The 15,668-nt window shown below is 35.0% G+C and overlaps 1 protein-coding gene and 1 long non-coding RNA gene across 5 annotated transcripts in view; one reads left to right on the forward strand and one right to left on the reverse strand.

The window, feature by feature from the left end:
* The window catches only part of AUH (AU RNA binding methylglutaconyl-CoA hydratase), a 109,947-nt gene that overhangs the window by 34,588 nt on the left and 59,691 nt on the right, over positions 1-15,668 (reverse strand). The gene's annotated exons all lie outside the window — the stretch shown is intronic.
* Positions 765-14,865, forward strand: LOC137847712 (uncharacterized). 2 transcript variants are annotated; one of them, XR_011091034.1, is made up of 4 exons: positions 765-894; positions 1,159-1,395; positions 2,983-5,285; positions 11,201-14,865. It is a non-coding gene; the product is annotated as an uncharacterized lncRNA (long non-coding RNA). The 2 variants fall into 2 exon arrangements; XR_011091033.1 differs by lacking the exon at positions 11,201-14,865 and having other exon boundaries at positions 2,983-6,915.

The following is a 15,668-nucleotide window of genomic DNA, read 5'->3' on the forward strand; positions in this document are numbered from 1 at the left end:
CAGCCTCAAAATTTTCCTTTACTCTGACACCTAACAGAAGCTGAAGATATTGCATCACTACCAAAATCATTTTCTATCACACTGAAGAATATGGTCTCATGGCTTCCTTATATTTTGAAACCAATACATCGCATCTTTTCTTAAATTTACACTTTACACGGACAATCACTTTGCTCCCCTTTGGCACTATGCCTTAGACAACAGGGTTCTCATCCAAAACCAAGGTATTTGTGTGCTACAACACTATAAATGAATGATACCAAATATTTTTCAAAATGACCTTTTTGTTATTAGAGAGTCTAGCAAATCCTCTCATTACTTAGATTCTATTTTTAGCATGCTAGATTTGCAGTTATATTAAGAAATCCTACCTTTTTAATGGAGAAACAAGTGGTAACTTCCCTTTTAACATTTATTTAGGTATCAAAGAGATAAAGTAGGACATGCACATAATTTTTATTTATTTATTTGAAAATCACATTCAAAATTGAAGTGAGTTAATGAACTTCAAAGTAAATGGCAAATTAACAGTTGCCTTCCATTACATCATTGCAGACCAAGAGTCCAGGTATAAATACATCACTTTTTCCAGCATGTAACATAACAGCATAATTCTACTGCACTAGCTTCATGGTATGAATAATATAATGCCCAAACACTGATTCATAAGACTATAAAACAAGAGACTGATGTGGAACACAGTTCAGCCACTTTTTATCCCACTGAGACAATGTGATTCATATAATAGACATTTTCTAAATGTCTGAGAAACTACTCCACATGAACTCCTCCATAAAAGAAGGATTAAAGTATGATACAAATCCTTAACTATCCAGAAGGCTTGACACACTGAGGCATGACAGGATCCAAAGAAGAAGTGCTCTAACACAAAAGGTATTTAGTTACAGAGATTTAAACAGAAGTCCTAAAATGACCATCTTACTTTTACAAATAAGTGCTGAGGTAATTTACTAAATTATGTGTTATTTTGATAAATTATATAAATTGTATTGGTAGGATACATTGTCATATCACAGTCCATTCACTGATTTGGCTGTTTTCCAGTCACGGTATTTGACTTCCCTGTTTCTGCTTAAATTCTACATTTCATGGCACAAAACAAAACTAATGTGGCTATTCCCACCTTTCTACCTACAGTTGCTTCCATAAAGTGACTGGTCATCTACAGAAGTGTCAGATGTTAAAAACCAACGCCTCATTTCACTACTGGACCTATAAAGAGCTCAGTGCTTTATGCAACCAGCTCTGTCTCAGAAGAGCCATAACGGATGAAGACTCTTGGAGAGGCTGGATCCTGCACAGAGACACCGAAGTCAAAAGAGGAAAGGTTCTTTTCACATTCACCACTTCAGATTTGCGTCCATGTGGCTTCAGGTAACACTTTGGCCTTTTCTGCAGACAAAGTTTATGCTGTAGTTGTGAGTAAGACTGTGTATAAATAACTGAATACAAACTAATTGCATCTTTTTTTTTTTTAATATGCATCTCTTCTTTCTCTGATTTATATTAATTCTCAGTTATTTATAATATCATAAAAGTTAGCAATTTCAGATTTTGTAATGTCTGAGACCTGCAAACAACCCAGCACAATCCAAGATAACAGTGGTTGTTTGTTTTTTTGCTGTTCTTCCTCACAGCCCTTGACTTCCAGCTTAATATGCCCATATATGCAAAAGTAAAATATCTCGAAAGACATGTCATACCACAGTAATTAATCACATCTTGATACTGTTCTAACACATACTATGCTGGAGACAATGTCACTGTCATAAGCAAAGTTTCCCTTACCAGCTACTTCACTTTTCTTTCTGCCATAGTCACTTAAAGACCCTTTGTCCTCTTTTGAACATTAAGATAAAAAGAAATCAGGCTTGAGCAAAGAGCAATCGAGATTGCACAGTAACATCATCTGTTTTACTGATGACTACAACACTGGCAAAGTTTCGTTTTTCAAGTTTTACAGTATTTTTTCTGCCTTTGCATTTCAATAAACAAAGTTTCACCTGTTAGATCTTCTGAAATGTGAGAAAACAGTCTCGTTTCTGAGATAACTAAAAATTCCGTCTCTTCTTCACTGATGCTCTTCTAGCATTAATAATTTATCATTTCAATGTGCTAACTGTTATGAACTAATTGTAGGGCTAACTGTTGAGCCCATTCAGCTCTTTCTTCCTCATATCCTTAAACCTTGAATCAAACTTCTTGTTCCTGAAATTAAATATGAAAAACTAACATCACTGTCTTAGAGATCATCAGAATTAACATTTAATATAGCTCAAATGAAAACTAATAACCTGAATGCCATGCCAGTGGGGAATAACACCACTAAGATCCTTTACATGATCAGAGCAAATTCTTTTGATATAACTGGTAGTACTAAAGACAAAGAAGAAAGAAGGATGTTTAACAGTCATCAATAACATACTTGCATTTAACATCAATAACACTTCTGCATTTTCTTGTTTGAAAATTTTAGCGGGTAAACATCTTTTATAAAGAATATCAGTCAGCACTAATCAAAATATAGAAAATTTGCTAATCTTTTGGAATGTGTAACTGTCAGGAAATGAAAAAAATCTTTATTTGACTTCTTTGTTGTCAACCAGAAATTGGATCTGGTAGCTTGCCTACCATCACTGAGAAAGTTCAAGCAATCAAATTTTCAATGATGCCATGCACAGATATAGAATATGGCCTTAATACTATGGATATTCATCCTTGATTATCTTATCTGCAAAATTCTATTGACAAATTATATACAAGCCTAGTATCTCTGTTCTTCAGAAGACTAGATGACTAAAAATACAGTTACCTGCTTTTTAATACTGTAAACATGAGCTAGAATAATTAAATAAGCAGAGGGCTTCTAACAAGCTACTGCATTTTCTCCAAGGCATAGGCTTTTTAAAGTGATTTATTATTTCACTGCTAACTCTCTACTTCTATGATGTTAAACTACAGGAACGATGACAGAGTATTATGAAACAGCATTTGCAACTACTCTACAACAATTTTACCAGCTGATTTGAATCAGATTCCACCTAGTCTCTCATTCAACATCCGATTTCCTCATAAAAGATACACAGAAGAGACTGCTACATCACTGAATCGATCTGAATTTTCCTCGACCCTCCAGTGTAAAGATCAACTTAAGCACAGAGGTTCAGATCTCATTCAAATAATTCAGTCATGATTAAAATAAATTGGTCATTTCAAGAAAAAAAAAAAAAACTTTCTAAACATCTTCATAAAAGTATTTTGTAGAAATGAATACCTTGCTTCATTATGATTTCTGCTTAAAAAGCAGTAACTTCTAAGTTTTTGGTTTTTTTTTTGACTTAGATATTATATGAAATAAGCCAGAGACCTGCTTAGGAGGAGAAAAAAAAAAAATGGAAACCAGCCCTTTCCAAAATGAGAACAGCTTAAATAATCGCAGAGAAAAATTATACAGAGATAATTGCCAGAATGGCAAAGGCAATCAAAGGCAATAACTGACAAAGAAACACTGAAAGTATTTGACTCATCATAGGACAGACAGAAGAACAGAATAATGTACATTATTTTTAATTATTTCTGTACAGAAATAAAACTTAGCAGGCCAGCATTTCTAGAAGACAGAGTCACAAGCAACTTCTCACAAAGAATGTCAATTATTACTAAAAATGAAAATATCAGTCATATGGAGGTGTGTTCTATTTAGATGAAATGATATTCAAATGTAGTTAGTTCTTGGAAAACATTTTCCTCCTACACACATTCTTAAAGCTGACTTTTTCATTATGGAAATGATTACTACTATTACACTACTTCCATATTTCTACATTGCCACCCCAGTGATTGATATAATTTACCTTAATCAGACACTCAAAAATCGATGAGCTGCACTGCAGATAGTTTAAGTCCCAATATGCCACTTCTGCAGTAGTGCAGATTAGTCAGGGGTTACTTTATCTTTGCAAAACAAGCAAAAATATACTACCCGTCCTACACATATCTGCAGATTAAACATAAATCAATAGAATCTTTTACAGATAACAGATTTTAAAATTCTTTAACAATACAACTTATCTGCCATAATCCATACTTAATTCAAAAATCATCTCTATACTTTGCTGAAGTTGACTTCTCATGGCTTACATTGTAAAAAGATACCATGCTCACCTATACTTAGATCTCTAAACACCAGGAAAATATCTAAACTTTCCCCCTGAGATGACTTCAATGCCAGTGGGCATCCCAATATTCTTTTTGTAGAAGGGACAGTAAAGGCCATACATAAAGCAGAGAACTGCCACACCTCACTTTCAATTAGAGTCAAAAGTGATTTTTTGGTCATGTAGAGTCAGCCAATTTAACTCTATACTTGTTCTGTACTCAATACTGATATTACCTAATCTATTACAAAAATTATACTTAGTGCCACCCTTCACAATCTACTGAGCTGTGGAGTACAGAGCCCCTGTAATATATTATCTACATTTACTTTTTCATGAGCCTGTACTGTCAAGGATGCTATGAGAATAACAGAAATTCTTATTATGATAATAAACATTCATCTGCCTTTGTGAGAAAAATCCACATAACCAACCAAAGAAATAATGGATCTATACATTTGTAGAGACACTTCCCAAAGCTCAGTGCTTATTGATGTGTTTATGTAAATCCCTAAAATTAACACAGTTCCTGACGGAATTAGGCTATGTACATATAAATAGAAGTACACAATTTCTTTTAGCACTGAAAATGTGACATTTGGTTGCTTTTTCTTCATATCTGCTTATTTGGGCATTTCTGGATGGACTTCAGTTACATTTGCTCAGCCAGTGCAGGACCTTACCTCTGTCAATGGCCTTTGTCAGAGAATAATTAAAACCTTTCTACAAGAAAAAAAAATAAATAAAAGAATAAATTTAAAATAACAACAACAAAAAGCCCACACATTGTTTTTCCTGAATCCCTGAAAAAAAAAATCTCAATATTATTTTCAAAAGGAAATTTTCTAGCCAAGATCATTCCCTCTAGTCTTTGCATCTGTGGAAACTTTAGTCAGATGCTAAGAATGTAGAAGCAAGATTCCAACTCCATGTTTGTCCTTTGTTTAGGAGCAAAACCTAGAGCACCCCAGCACAACCTAGCAAAACCTTGGGAAAACAACAACAACAAGAACAACAACAAACGATGAAACCCAGGACAACCTGGAACAAACACCCTAATGCAACCCAGTCACTGATATCACTAGTGTATACCAATGCTCAATTCAGGTGAGCACTTACTCAACCGCATATTTAAACTATGACTCTAGTAATACATTACCAATCTCAGAATGCTTCTCTGTTCAACTCAGTTATGTAGTTTGCAGTCAATTACTAGAACAATTACATTTTTAAATATAGATCCACAACCACACACAGACCAGAACTGCCTATGATACTATGGTATCTTTCAGTTCCTTTTACCTCTCCTATCCTGACACTCTCTGGGCCAAGAATCACTGTACCCTGTGAGTGTCTTGCTCCTGAAATGTGACTATTCACAATAATCCTGTTTTCAATAAGAAATAGCCTCTTTTAAGATAATTTCAGAAAGCATTTCACGTTTAGAGCATGGAAAAAATCTGCAACTGAACTTACAAATTCATATTAACCTTAACCACAGCATTGCTATCATTTCACTATTACTCTACACATATTTGTAAAGATAATGCTACTTTCCTTTCCATTTTAGTCAGCCTGGCTTGCTGGTGTGACAGCCTAAGGCAAACTCCCTTCATCAACCCTTTAACTGCATACCCTTTAACTTGCATATCTTTAACATTATATTTAACAACCCTTTAACTTGCATATCTTAGGCTTGGTTAAGCAGGAATACAACTAATAATTTTCTTTTGTCTGAGCCTGTTACCATCAATGAGAGAATATTAAAGTGAGTTTACTATCCACAACTCACACAGCAATATCAAAGAAGGAAAAAATCATAAAACACCTTTCGCTGAAAGACTAAACTACCACTCATACATGTAATGAAACTTGTGAAGTAGAGATTTTGTCAGAAGTGATAATCTGAAGTCCTAGAACGGCAGGAAACAAGAGAAAAAAAGATAACAAATCATAAAAAAAAAAAAAAAAAAAGACTCACATACACGTATCACACGTTCTTTATGTTGTGCTATTACCTGTGCTTATAACATGCAAGCTCACTTTACCATGATTATGGAAATCAAAAAAAAATAAAATCAGTATGGTTTTTGCTGTCTTTGATACTTCATCCAACTAACCAAGATCACAGAATCCCTGAATGATTCAGGGTTGGAAAAGATCACTAAAAGTCATGTTGTCCAAACTCCCTGCTCAAAAAAGGTCACAAAGAATAGGTTATCCAGGACTATGTCTAGATCAAAGAACTCTGAAAAAGTGAAGACCAAATATTTTCTAATGCATTGGATGTCTCCTGGATGACTGGATAAATGAAAACAAACCTTCTATAATCTGTCACCTGCACATAGTCACAACATGTTAAGCCAAAATTCTATTTTAGGACACATCTTTTAAACAGCATTCAAGGAATTATCGTGGGTCTTAACTTAATTTAAAATGAAGCAGTGTGATGAGTTCAGAACAGAAGGCCATTAGATTCACTTATCAGCCTATGGGTGGACACTATTGGGACTTCAGATACTTCCAAGTCCTTTTTAATTCACAGCGGTGGATGTTTTTTGTTGGTTTCCTTTATGAATAAAGAGCCAGGACAACAATAGTTGTTTTTTTTATGCTTTATGAACCTTTATTTTTGTACTCTTCCTGTTACTCTCTACTTATTTCTCACTTCAAGATTGAAGAAGTTGAACTTTGGGTGTTGTTTTTTTTTTGGCACAGTGCTATGCTCTGGGTCACCTACTATTCTGTTGAAGAGATGATATATTTTGCACTTAAGAGTTCTTAGCATGAAGCCTTCTGATCACCTGCAGCAGTCATAAATCTGGCTAGGCATAACCTCCTTATAAACAACTGAAATAACAAAATTCAAGCATTCGATTTCTGCCTCTAATAGCAAATTTTGGAGGAGCAGTGAGAAATCCTTCACTAGTATGGGTCCAGTCTCAAAGGAAGTCACAGCACAATATCTGTGGGTTAAAATTGTCTGTTGATTCTCAGTGTAAAGAAATTTAACCTACAAGCCATGAATTACCTTATGCATTGTCAAACTCACAGCAATTAGTGCATAAATCTGGCATGAAACTTCAGAAATTTCAGTAAAAGATCAACAGTTACCAGGTACATTTCAGATAGAATTATAATAGTAAAAAGCATTTGGTCTTCAAATTATCAAACTTCTCTTCCATACCGACAGCAATCAAGTCTATATCCAGTCCTTTACTTTGATTCGTGTGTGTGTATGGGTGTGTGTGTAAAATACACATAACTGGAAAGCAAAGCTTATAGTCACAGGATAGGAAGAAAAATATGAGCAAGAATTATGAATTATGATTTATAAACGAGTACTTGCAATCTTTTATGTGAGCTTTCATATATCAAAATTCAAAGGAAATTACTGGCTAAGCATATAGAACTTGTATTTACTATTTATTGAATTTTATTTCTGAAGCACACCTCCTTCTGTCTGATTTTCTTTGTAATACTTATGGTTACGTACAAGCAGAGCTATGTTGTACCTTTGTATATTTCAGCTGCACATTCTGTTCTTATTATTAGGACAGTCTGTGAAGTTTTGGTACTGCCTACAAAATGACCACATACTCATTTGCTGTATTTGTCCAGAATTCTTACATTTGCATGACTTTGATAGTAGTACAAATTAAATGCACATTTGTAAGTTGTCTGTACTTTGAAAGTTAAAATATAAGTCCAGGTCCAAACTAGCAACAAAAACTAACAGACATCTCTATCTGAAAGAATGCAAAAATATCAACATGTACTATGCTTTTTATGTTCTGCACATCTAAAATCTGCCCTCAGAACCTCCTGTTCTTGAAGCCTCATAACACTGACATTATGCATTGGATTGAAATTACTAAACCTACGTATCGAAAGCATTTTAGACATCAGATTGTATCTACAACTCCTGTTCTGACACAGAAAACACAGAAGTAACAGGAGCCCCATCCAGACACATGGGACACCTATGTTTAGGGAACTGAATCCCACATGCTAGCAGGAACACCCTTCTAGGAACTGAACAGAAAGGTTGACTACTGCTTCAAGATACACCACCTCAGAAATACCTGTGTCCTTCAGCTATTTTTATGACCCTCATTTTGACAATTAATACAAATATCTTGTGTCCAGATGCCCAAGAGACTTCAGAATTGTCCTACCAGTTCACAGTACACAGAAACAGGCTGGAGTTTACATTTGCCTGTCTGAATGCAGGTGTGATAGTATGCTAAGATTCTTCCAGAAACAGGGTGGTAGATACAGAGAAGATCAGCTTTCAAAATTAAAGTAGCTATTTTTCACCAATCTTTCCTAAAAGGATGGTAACTTCTCCCATGTTTATTAGTGCATTGAGGATTCTACTGCAAGAAAAGTGTTAGGGAAGTCTCTACACTGTGAGATGAATTTACCACGAAAATTTTTCATCTGACTCAGCTACGATCCATCTCACTCATTCATATATGCTATGAAGCAGCATTCATATATGCTAGATGAAGCAGCTTGTCAGAGGTTTTAATTTTTCCTTCATGTTTCCTGAATATTTAGTAGTAATCAAACTCAGTGCAATTTTAGGTGTACTTGAGACTGAGATACCTGAAAACAGCTTGAAGATTTTGGAGGCAAGGCTTATAACAACAAAGTTCTACAGTATACAGTGAAAATTACACACATGAAATGTTCGTAACTGTGAATGCTCAAGATTTTTAACTGGCTATCTTTCACCTACTTCCCACCAGACCTACTTTTATTCCAGCTCTGCTGGAAGAAGTATCACCTGCTGACCCCCTTACAAGGAAACAGAGCCAATATTATTTTCCAAAGTACTCTCCTCAGTAAAAACAGGGGGATAAAAAATGACATAATTACAGAAGAAGAAAACTACACTTAGCTTATGTTCCTTTTAAGTACAAACCTTTGGCAAATATGTCACAGAATTTCATTTGAAACAATCAATAAAGCAGATGTTAAGCTGAGCAAAGTGAAAAACCGCAGGCAGTAGTGACAGAAAACAATGAACTCGTAGAATACAGACATTTTCAAGAATGACAGTCACATGAATGTTTACAAGATTACATTGTTCTACTTTATGCTTTCTACAGTATAGGTGAACTAGGGATTCAGGCTGAGAGATTTCCCAAACATATGTCAGTGTCAACGCCCCAAAACAACTATGAGTTTAGAAAGCCATCAAACAGTAACACGTTCCTATATTTCATGTTGAAACATAAAAATGGGATCAAAAACTCTATTTGAATCAGGATCATACTATGTGCTAAGAACAGAATAATATAGCAACACTACAAAGTATTAATGGGATTTCCTTGTAAGTAGTTTATAAATGAAAGGAACCAAAAAGGCTTCAACAGCATGTTTTGAAGGAAAAACGTCTGTGTGTCTGGAACACAGGAAGATATATCCAATCAGTCGCACTGGTTTGCCTGGCATGAAAAGACATGTAAGTATGTTCTGCTTCCATGCAATTTACTAGATCAAAATGTTGTTTTATATTGTTCATAACTTTTTTTTTTTCTGGTTTTCTCTTCTAACATATTTTAGAAAGTGACTCACCAGGAATTTACTTTGCTTTTATTCTCTTTTTTATTATAAAGACTTTGAAGGACAGTCAGTAGACATAGTGAACAGAGAAAAGATTAATTTACTGTGTCATTTGAAAGAACTTGAAAACAAAGAAGACATCAAAAGATGTAATCGGTCAAGTCATCAAAATTTGCTAGTATTCCATATGCTGAAGGATTGAATATTATACAAAGCAGACAGATTCACAGTCTGGCATTTTCTTGTTCCATACAGAGGAATAACATAGCTAGCAGTTTTCTATGATAAAGATCACTAAGCAGAGGAGTATGTAGTAGCTACTGCCTTTTATACAAGTCTCTTATTAGAAAACACTGGTTTTAAAATGACTCAGTGAAAAAGCTGCTATTTTCTGTCCTATTTATCATTTTTGGTTCAAAAGCTGCATTTTCCTATTATATTTTGAAGCAAAAAAAAAAAAATGGTCTGAATTTCACATATTCTAGCACTAAAACAGGATAAACATTTCTACGGACATCACAACTTCATCCCAAAAAGGTGTTCAGGCACCTTTCAGATACATCTCAGAAAGCTAGAATATTTTAAAATACTAAGTTTCAACTAATACCTTCTCACTAAACAAGATTTCCAGTGTTTTCTCACCCTTAAACACCAGAAATAGTTAAGCAAGACTCCTCCCCAAAAATGGATTAGAAATAAATGCACACATTCACTTATACTGACTTTCTAAACCATTACAAAGCAACACTTTTTCAGCCATCATTGCCTGACTATGAAATTTGAGGCCACCTGTTGTCCTCTGAAACAACAGCTTCAAGAAAAATTTTATAAATCATGAAACCTGAGACAAAAGAAGTGGCAATGCCTTCCATGATCGCAATGGGAGCAACAGTAAATCAGCACTGAGCACTACTGAAAGTAGTCCCAACATAAGAAAATTAATAGACTGTAGTATTACATGAAGCACTTTAGCTCAGAAGCTCCTGAGCTGTATTAAATTAGACACACAGACACACAAAAAGCCCTTTCTCATTATTAAGCTTTAATCTATGCCCAACAATTGGTTTTGTACAAATCTGTACAATAGCCTTTCCCATACATACCCAAGAGTAGGGTTTACTACATGCAGTGTTGGTGCCTGATATTTTAATCAGAGCTAGTAAGAAGCATTCAGATCTAAAGGAAGGTAAAAGGCTCTGAACAAGGAGAACTGACAGAACAAGGCAGAGATCCCTTTAGAGCTACAGTTGATGCTTCTCTACCTTAGAAACAGAAATGCTGAAACAGTGGCAGCATTGGTAGGAACAGCCAATTGTGATGCTGCACAGTGAGAACTGACTTCAGACCCCTGAATCCTTCTCCATCAATGGCAGAAGCAAGCTCAACTCTCCAGGTCTCTGGCACACACAAAGTAGAAAAGGGCTAACAGCTATTTTTGCTATCCACAGTAATTTACTGCCATTAGAAAAAGAGAGAAGAAAGAGGAAAGAAGGAAGAAGAAAGAAGAAGAAGAAAGAAGAGATGAGAGAGGAGAGAGGAGAAGAAGGAGGAAAAAGGAAGAAAAGAAAGAAAAAGAAGAAAGAAGAAAAAGGAAGAGGAAGAGGATGAAGAAGAACAGGAGGAAGAAGAGGAAGAAGAATAAAAAGAATAAGAACAGGAAGAAGAATAAGAAGGAGAAGGAGAAGAAGGAGAAGAAGGAAAAGAAGAAGAAGTTAATTCATTTTATTTATTAAGTATAACAGTTATGCAATAATGTGCTTGATTCAAACTACCTTTTCAAGACATTGTACATCATCTACATATGCTGAATTCCTATACTTTTTCAGATGTAACTGGGATGTGTCTCAGATATGTTACAGTAAAATATGGTATAGAACAACCACTTCATATCAGTTATCTCACTCCAATATTTGCTAATTGCAAGTATTTTCCTTTTGATTAAGTAGCTGGTTTGTTTTCATTAGCAGCCAGACTCTTCAACATGATCAAAAACAAAAAAATGTTACACTAAACAGAAATCCTGTAACTAATCACCTGGTAGGGTGACCATGACTATTTCCAGACACTTCCTCTGCCTCTATAAGCCAGTGACGGATTGCAGTTATTAACAGGTCAATGAATAAATTAATTCCAGGGCACTGGAAATTATGTTCATGAAATGAAAAGTGGCCTTGCTGACATTGCATCACTATTTCTAGACAGTGAGCTTGAACACCAAATAAATCTCACAGCTTGGATGAGTGCCAAAAACAAGTGACCTAGTTTCATTAGGGTGGGAAAAGAATAGCAATTGGTCCTATGAGAGCAGATTACCAAAATAACTTCAGAGTCAAAAACATTCCATCGACAATTTTCTTTAAATCAAACATTTTCCAATCTAACAGGTCACTGAAAGCCCTCTTTTCCTCCAAAATGCTACAGTCTGAGATCCATTAAAATTTAAAGTTAAAATGCACTTGCATTACTCACTCTGACATTCCTATAGAACATTCCCATTAGAGAGAATAAATATTATCTTCTTTCCATCTCATTATCTCTTTCCATCTCATTCATAATAATTTAATACTGTTTTAAATCAAAACAGCTTTTGCATTTTCAGTGAAAAATGTAACACTTCTGGCTTAAACAAAGAGTTTTTTTACTAATAAAAGTAAGTCTATTTTTAAATATTCAGCACACAGTAATCTGCCCAGTAATCTTCCTTGATTAAAAATTCCTTGGCTTGTCTTCAAAAAACACTGACTACGGACGAGCTCAACAGCTGTCGACATAATTTTTAGGAACTTACCAAGCATTGTTGCGTCTATACTAGACCCCATTTATATACTCCAGCTGGTACTCCACAGCCCCACTCCTTCGCCCCCAGTTACATCTATATTGGGATGGAGACATATTGAGGAGAGGAATCTTAATAACAATACGCAGTAGAAGATATTTCATCTTCTTTTTTTTTTGTCTTTGCAAAGCCTGTTGCCTTCTGCAAATTGCTTTTCATTGACTAAACAAGTGAAGTACGGAAGATAAACTGGAATACTGCAAGAAGACTATTCTTGCACTGTTAAAAATCCCACAACATTCTTTCATAAACCACACTTTAACATGACATAACTAACACGATGTATTAATTTCACCCAGCAACTCCTCATACAATTCCTTGCTGACACATACCAATGACTAAACTGCAACTCTTATCTGTGTGCTATGTGCAGTGAGGGTCACTTGCATAAAGACTCATACAAAAGGTCTACAATTTAAAAGACGGTGACATACTGCCCATTTTACCTCCATACTATTTCAGCTTTTGTATTTTTCCTCCAGATTCACTACCTCTGGATTCATTACTAATTGATCAACTCCTAAAGGATGATCGTAGTTTTTGCAGTCCTTACTGAGGCAAACACTGATGTCAGTGGAAATTTTGACCAAACAATGACATAGACACTTGTAACTAAGTTAAGGACATACACATGAATTTCAAATAAACTATGGGAGAATCTGGTGGGGGGGGTGAGGGAGGGAGGAAAGGAAACAGAAAAGGAAAAAACAGACCAAAAAAAAAAAAAAAAACAGAAAAAACAGATAAGTGAATATGCTTCTAAAACCCTTAATGATTATTTCCTTTCTAAAAAAGCATTTTTTAAGAGAACCAATAAGAAGTTTTGGCATTTTACACCTTTCTCCTTATTTATTAAGAGTTTTTATGTCCTTGGGTTTCTTGGGTTCAAACGTGTCTTGTTCCTCTGTCAATAACTTCCTGATCAGCATGCATATCTTTCTCCTTCTTTTTCTTTTTATACCTTCTATCTCTGCTTGAAAGCTGTATTGTTTACACAATCTCTCTGTAAAATCTTTTGGAAGATTCCATAACATACAATATGTACAAACTGTGGCATTATCACCGGTAGGTTCTGTGAAAAAGTAGACTTAAGAGAAAGGAGGGAGAAGAGGTTGTCACAGAAGCTGAGTCATTTAAAACTATATCGAAGAGTGGGTTATGAGTTGTTTGATTCCTGTGTATTAATGTTGCTCTTCCCACCTGTGAGAATCATGCAGATCTGCTGCACGTACTTTTTACCTCAGCTTCTGCAACTGAAAAACACCTTTGGTCATCACTCCTAAAGGAGTGCTGAAAACTACCAAGTGATACATAACATAATTAGCTACACATTTTAGTGTCAGTCATCTCACCTTCATTTCCTATTAAACTGTGTCTATCACTATGCAGATTACCAAGATTCTTAACACTACAACGAATATTTACATCACCATTTTTTTCTATACATATTACTTAGGGACAAACCAAGAAGATAAGGACTTTATGTTTCCTGGGCCATCAACAATGCAGAGACACAAGTGATGCACTGCAACTAAGACTTCCAAAATTGCATTATGGTTATGAATAATCTTCTTCACTTCTCCCTTTATTTTGCTGTGTTCCACTGCCCCGGTATTTTTTCCATGCATACATATTGACAATTAGTAATGAAACATTTCTGCTAGATTTTGTCACTCACAGACTAATTTCATTTTTTCCCTCGCTATCTCAAGAAATTAAAACTTAACTTCCCAATGCAGATTGACTGGAGCATGCACTTTCATTCATCACTGATTCTTTAAGGTGTTTTCTGTACTAGACACTTACTTTCACTTGCTTACTTTCACTTGCTTACTTTCTCTGTCCTTCCTAATTTGAGTCCTCCATTCAAGTGGAGTTCTTTCTCCTTACAGCTTGTGTTGTAGAGAAAAAGTTTGACAGAACGTAAGTAAAACAACAGGAAGGACACTATTGAGAAATATTTTATCTCTGAATATCAGCTGAAGTAGCAGCTAATCTCCTCAGCAGAGGAACATAGTAAAGATAATCAGACAAGATGGTAGAGAACCTTAAAAAGTATATATGTGGAGGAAGTTGACCATAGAACTTTGAAGCTCAGGATGTTTTAATTCCCAGTCCACTGTAAAATGGAAGTCAAGTCAGCAGATATTGAGTTTAATTTGTCTAATCTTTATTTCCAAAGCATGACTCTCCAGAAAATCAATTTTTAAAATGAACTTTTATGCAGTTTTATTTTCAATATACAGCCAATTTTTATTTTCCACATGCCCCATCTTCCCCTAGAAACATCAGGAACCAGTTAGTCTTCCTTTAGTTTTCAGATCAGCTTGAAAGTCATAGAATCATAGATTCACAGAAAATTAAAAGTTGAAAGAAAATAACAGAAAAAATTTACACTAAGGTATGTACTCGGACATTTTATAATGATTTTGAGTATACATAAAAAAGCTCAAGATAGATATCAAATGCTGGTTTCAGGACATGTTTGGTGGCTGAAAAGGGTATTTTACTTTTAAAAAGTAAAAAAGGTGGCATTATATGAGGTACTTTTGGCTTCCTACAATTTTTTATATTAATTCCAAACTTCATGCATTTCATCAAAGGCATTCTTGAACTCTGCTGGATTCCCATGATTGAATACAAAACTCATCTACCTGATTAGCTGCCAGACAGCGTATATAAATCATTTTAAATTTTAACCGGCTTTGGAAAAATAAGAGGTTCTTTACCTTGCAGCATTTTCAATCATTCTTTTCTCCATTTACTTTATCGTCCCCATCTCCTTTCACTAGAGTACCCCATGTGAACATACCCTAGTTTGTGCCTTGCTATAAAACTTGGTATTGTTTCACTCTACCTAAACTGTGGTTTCCAGTCAATGTCATACTATTCTATACATGGTCACAAAGTCAAATTGCAAATGCAAAGTTCAGGTTTGCCTTCTTTTCAAAGCTTCGCTCCTTAGTTTCCAATGTCACACAAATGGTCTGAAAAAGATATGAGTGTGATAGTACAACCCACGCTAACTGAAACAGAATCTGAATGGGACTTAAATCTACATGATTTAAGGAGGATCAAAG

The sequence above is a fragment of the Anas acuta genome, chromosome Z (assembly GCF_963932015.1).
Source record: "Anas acuta chromosome Z, bAnaAcu1.1, whole genome shotgun sequence".
Taxonomy (NCBI): domain Eukaryota; kingdom Metazoa; phylum Chordata; class Aves; order Anseriformes; family Anatidae; genus Anas; species Anas acuta.